Genomic DNA, 5,977 nt, shown 5'->3' on the forward strand with positions numbered 1-5,977 from the left:
GCGCGGTGTCCCACTGGAAGCGCCGAGCCACACGTGCGTGTCAACACTTAGGACCATCCCCAAACATGCTTTTGCCAGGTGTCCGTGAGGAAGCCAATCAAGAGGGATCGTGCTATTCGGATTCGGTCCCCATGTCGCCGTTTTCGCCTTGCTTTCTGTTTTTGAATTCGGTTTCCCAAATGTCTGCCTCAAAAAGGAATACCCAACCAGGGGGTCCGCAGCCCTGGAAGTTTCCGGGGCTGTTCCCCAGACGCGCCTCGGGGGCTGCAAGGACTGCGCGTCGAGACTTTTCCGGTCGTGAAAAGTCGGCGGCGACAGCTGGGGGCCCTGGGTCACCGGGTGGTGTTGAGCGGGGACTCTTGGGCCCCGGCGTGGGACGCTGGCGGGTGCAAGTTCAAGAGGGTCAGGGGCTGATGCCTCCCCACGCCCCTGCCCTCCCCCAGCAAGGGCGCTCTGGGGTGCTGGGTCCTTGAGGCCCCGGCTGGCGGGGCCGCCCACGGTCAAGGCTTCGGGCACACGCGCGGGTGCGCTGAGGCCTGCGCCGTGCGGGGGTCTGGGCTCAGGCAGGTGGTCGGGGCGGCTCCGCGGGCGGGCGGGCGCCCAGCAGGACGACCGACGACCCCCGGCGCGTCGCCAGCACCCAGCGCCCGGGCGTAGAGGCGGGCGGGGGGGGGGGGGGGCTGCGCTCCGCCGCCGCCAGGGCCCCCTCCCTCCGCGCCCCCCCGCGCCAGGTGAGCCGGGCCTGGGCCTCGGCGGGCCGCGGGGCTGCCCTCTCGCCGCCCTCCAGCGCCCCCTCGGGGCCGGGCCACGCCGAGCCGGGCGGCCGCAGGCCGGGGCTGGGGGTTGGGAGGGGCGGGGGTCGCGGGCGGGTCGCTCGTTCGGCCGCTGGCGGGGGGCGGGGGCCGGGCGGCCGCGCCCTCGGCCTCCGACTCCGGCTCCGGCTCGGCTCGCCCTGGCGGCGGTGGCGCCGTGAGGAGGAGTCCGCGCTCCTCTGTGGCGGCGGCGGCCGGCTCCAGGCCGGGTTTTGGCGCCGCCCGCCTGCTGCCTCCTGGCGGCTCCTGAACTCCAGCCCCCTCTCTATCAGCCTCTCACTCCGTCTCAATATGTCTCAAGATGGCGGCCAATGTGGGATCGATGTTTCAATATTGGAAGCGCTTTGATTTACAGCAGCTGCAGGTCAGGCTTCTCCTCTCTCGGCCTCTCGCTCGGGGGTGGGGGCTGCGGGCGGTCGCGGCCTCCCCGGGGGCGCCGGGCTGCCTCGCCGCCGGGGGGCCGCGGCGGAGGGGAGGAGGGGGGTGCCGGGAAAAGCGGGGCCGACTCGGGGACAAGTCCCTCTCACTCCCCGGCCCCCATTGATAACTCGCTTGATCGGAAATTGATCCTCTTTGTTCAATTCATCGATCAGCCCAAGATGGCGCCGGGAGCCGCCGCTGCCACCGCTGCTCCTGGTGTCTGCCCCCTCCCCTGGCGCCCCCCCCCCCCGGCCCCGAGCCGCCGCCCCCACCGCCGCCACCGCTGCCCCTGGTGTCTGCCCCCTCCCCTGGCGCAACCCCCCCCCCCCCCCCGGCCCCGAGCCGCCGCCGCCACCGCCGCCATCGCTGCCCCTGGTGTCTGCCCCCTCCCCTGGCGCCCCCCCCACCCCCGTCCCGAGCCGCCGCCGCCGCCGGTTCCCCAAACTTCATGAGTGGAAAAATGGGCTCTTGGCACAAAATGACATTCAATCTTCACCAAGAGATTCAGGGCTAAATTGCTGCCCTATCTCTGACCTCAGCTTTTGTTTTATTTTAATTCTCATATAATTCACATATATCATTCAATACTTCAGTCATATTAAGATTTGTGTAATCCTCACCACAATCAGGTTTACATCATTTCCTTCTTTTATATTCATTTTTGTTAGCCCCCCCCCCTCACTCCCCCAAATCTTCCCTGCCTGTCCCTAGGAGATTGTTAATTCTGTTAGTGTCTCTGGATTTGCCTCTCCTGGATTTCATATGTATTAAAAAAAAATACAAAACAAAATCAAGAAACAAGTAGAAAAGAAAAACTAACAATGATAAAAGAGAGAAAAACCTCAATCGAACAGAAAGTGAAAAATACTAAAAACTGGAACCAAATTAAAATTAGTCTGAAGAGATCAAATGATCAGGTGTTACATTTGAACTTAACTGTATCTGTTCATGTCCATGGGCTTTGGTCAGAGGGAATTCACCCCGCATGTGCATTTGAGTCCTTTTGCAAACTGGGTGTTCCGAACTTAAGCTCTGATTCTTGTTCATACCTGCAGATTGAGATTCTATTATTTATCACCCTGGCATCACACTGGCTGTGCTGCTTGTTCTGGGCGGACTTAGTTGACATCTCACTTAGATGGCTGCTTATTTTCAGAAAAAAGGTTTAAGTACAAGGCCCTGTTCTTTGTGATAGATGTGCACCATCTGATTTCAGGGTTTTTTTACACCCTATGCTTTCCAGTCAAATATTCACTTGAGGTAATTCAAAACACTCACTTGGCTCGATGACGCCAGAATAGCTCCCCTCCATGCAGTTCCATGGAGCTCAGCATAGTTAGGGCGCAGAGATGAAAAGACGATTGAACCATGTACTGAACGTTCAGGTTTTTCCCTGCTTTTGAAAATCTGTTTGCGCTTGTAGAGTAAATGTTTTGTATTTTTTAAGAGTGTAAAAAAAAATAGATGGAGGGATTCAGAGAAAATGGCAACCAGATAGGACCCATCTATCTGGAGCTCCTGCTGCCAGACCAGAAAAATAGGAAATTAGGTGAAGGAAACGGGGAGGTGGAGTTCTGAAATTAGAACTAGGGTAACAGGGTTTCTCCTGAACCCCTTCTTTTGTGGGATTTCCACTCACAAAGCAAACCAAGAATGCTTTAAAGCAGCACTATAATTTTGACGAAGTGGCAGGCGCCAGATATGCCCTTGCCTGGAGCAGGGATCCCTGCAGGTGGACGCCCTGAGAGGGGGCAGAATCTCAGACACGAGGGGAACCCCACACTGAGCTCTCCATGCGGTTGGATGCCTTGAGCTCACGGTCAGGGGTTGGTGGTGGGTAGCCATAATTTAGAGTAGAAGAAAAAATATATTATTACCTTAGGAAGATCATGGTGTGGGAGAAAAAGGCAGAAAGTCGGGAGTCCAGGGAGCAAATTTAGTTCCAATTGGCCGACTAGTAAACAACCCCCCTGATAAACTGCATCTCCCCCTCTGGGGGTCAGCTTGACAGCCACCAAATCTGAGCACATCACAAGTAGAATTTTTTTTAAGGGTGAAACATAAATGATTGGTTTAAAACTCAAACCCAAGTCTGGTTGCTCAGCTCCAAGCACCACATGGGGAGTCCCTTAACATAAATCAGCATAAGAAGCAACCTAGCTAAGGAATGCCAGAACTCAGCCACAGGGCCCGGCAGCTTTTACCATAACAAAGACCCGCTGTAGCAGTGTCAGCCTTAAACAGCACTGAGCTGTAGCCCAGAGACTGTGGGAGACAATTTCATTCTAGCTGGCCAGAGGGATAAAAAAGAAAATCCTCTGATCTAGGAAGCATCAGCAGTCTAGATAGGACAACAAGCTTCCCTCTCAGTGATTCTACACATAGCTGGGGAGGCCCTGTCGGTCTTGGAGCCCTAGACGGGGCTGAGGGAGCCCCCCAGTGCCCCCTCCCAGCCCCTGCTGCAGTGCTACATGCAGCACAAGGCAGGTACTCCAGCACCCAAGTGACCCCTGGCCACGGGCGCGATCTTGCTTTTGAAGTAATCTCACACAGCATCTGTGGAACCCTACATCAGGGATGGGAAAGTCCATTAACGCATGCCCAGGAGAGCCAGCATAGGAAAGCTGGATTTTCCTGCCCGTGGGCTCCGATGGATGTTGCACCTGGAGCAGCCCACCTGGGCCAGATGATTGCAGTTCAGCCAATGGGATTGACCTGGGGTCCTTCACCAGCCTCCCCGGGAACCCTTGAAAAGGCAGGAACCAGAAGGGAGAGGGGTGGTCCAGGTCGTCTTCCTGGGAGGAGAGAGATCCTTGCATGACCTGAGGCAGTCTCTGCCAGGCCCCATGGTCAAAGGAATCCTATGGGTGCCTTGTAAAACCTGAAGCTTCTTTTAACTCTCATTAAATTCACTTGGATCACGAGCCCGGCTTCCGCATGAAATTTTTCTCGTGGGGAGCCAAGGACTGGGGTTGGAATTTAGGCCAGAGAGAGAGACCTTACAAGTCCATGACCCTGTGACCTTGAGGAAGAGTTGGAATTCCTCTGGCCTCAAGGACAGGTGATCAAGTATCATTACCTCCTTACCCACTGCTCTACTTATTCTCACTTTATTCACTAGCCCTTCTAACTTTTCCACCGCACTCAGTTTCAACGTGCTCAGGTTGGTGTTGGGCTTTTATTTACTCGCTTTCTTCTTTATCCCTCTTTTTTTCCCCTTTTCCCCTCTTTTTCCTCTTCTCTCCCACTCTCCTCTCATATGCCACTAAAGGCTTCCAGGTCACTTCCCTCCGCTTAGGGCAAATCAACCCAAATAGCAGGAGGCACTCCAGCCTGCCCTGTGTGGGAGTGCTGTACACCACACAAGGCACCTGGGACAAACACCTACAGTGCGCTGCACCGTTGAAGAAACCTCCGTCATGCCCCTAAGGTGATCTCGTCAACTAGGGCAATTCTGCCCAGCACCACTGGGTCCCGGCATTAAAAGGGCACACTGACCTGCCATGTTGGAGCAGTGTCTAAACCCCTCTGGCCCCTCATCCAAGCAATCAGGGATCAGCTACTACTTTATACTTTATTTCCTCCTTCTCTCTCTCCTTGCTCTTTACCATCACAGCCAACCTTAGTGAACTCAGTTGGATTTATTTCCTTCTTTCTCTTTATTCTCTTTTTCTTTCTTTCCTCTTTCTGTCTTTGCTTTCTTCACCTCTCTCTTAGCTTGTACGATTCTCTCTGCTCCCTCTCATTGCTTGCACATACCACTGCTGGTTTCCAGAGCCCTACACTCTGCCTAGGGCAACCCTGTCCTCCTAGTGGGCAGCCTGACCCCTAAGACAGTACTGCACACAGGACGAGTCAGAGCTACACACAGCATAACACAGGGTCAGTTATTTCTTTAACCATTTAAAAAAATACTCTCTCCTCCTCCTTCCTTTTCTCTTCTCTCTTTTTCCTTTTATTGGGCTCTTCTTAAAGGTGTTCTGCTTTTCTCCGCTCCATCTAGCTCTTCTCTACTTCCTACCACAGCCTCCACAGATTTGGTTCTCCTTTTTAGTTGTTTTCTTTTTTTTTTTTTTTACTGTTGTCACCTTTGTTTACTCTGTGCATTTTAGTTGTCTGTGGGTGAGTGGTTGTCAGTCTGGTTGGCATTATTGCCCCAGTCTGTGTCTTCCTCTTTCTCTCTTTTTCCTCTCCTTTCACTCTCTTTCCCATCACAAGACAATAGCTGTCTCCAGGCCACTCCCCTCTGCCTAGGGCAAACCTGAAGGCCCAACTGAGGGAGCTCCCACCCCCCACTTAATGGTGTGGCAAGCAGCTGGGGAATTCACGCTGGTCCTCTCCCACACACTAAGCCACAGGTTGTTCTCCCCTATAAAAAGTGGGGGCATCCCCAGCCTAAATCCTGAGGTCCTACAAGTGACTGTGGGAAACGCCTGACCACCACTTGTGAGGCTCCACGCTACTGTGGGAACATCCACCCAATCTCCAAGGCGATCTCTCTGTACATCCCCTTGTCTAGCCAGATTTGTAAAGTAGAATTTGGATCATGATAGTGGGGGGAGGAAGCATTTAGGAACTAGAGGAAACATGTTTCATTGTTGCTACCCTGCACCCTGACTGGCTTATCTCGTCCCCACATCCCTTCAGGAAGGGGGTGTCCAGTTACCTACCAATGGGCTTTGAGTCTCCACTCTGCACTCACCCTCATTTACAATGACATGATTTTTGTGTTCTTTGATGCTTGA

The sequence above is a fragment of the Tenrec ecaudatus genome (genome assembly GCF_050624435.1).
Source record: "Tenrec ecaudatus isolate mTenEca1 chromosome 5 unlocalized genomic scaffold, mTenEca1.hap1 SUPER_5_unloc_4, whole genome shotgun sequence".
Lineage (NCBI taxonomy): Eukaryota > Metazoa > Chordata > Mammalia > Afrosoricida > Tenrecidae > Tenrec > Tenrec ecaudatus.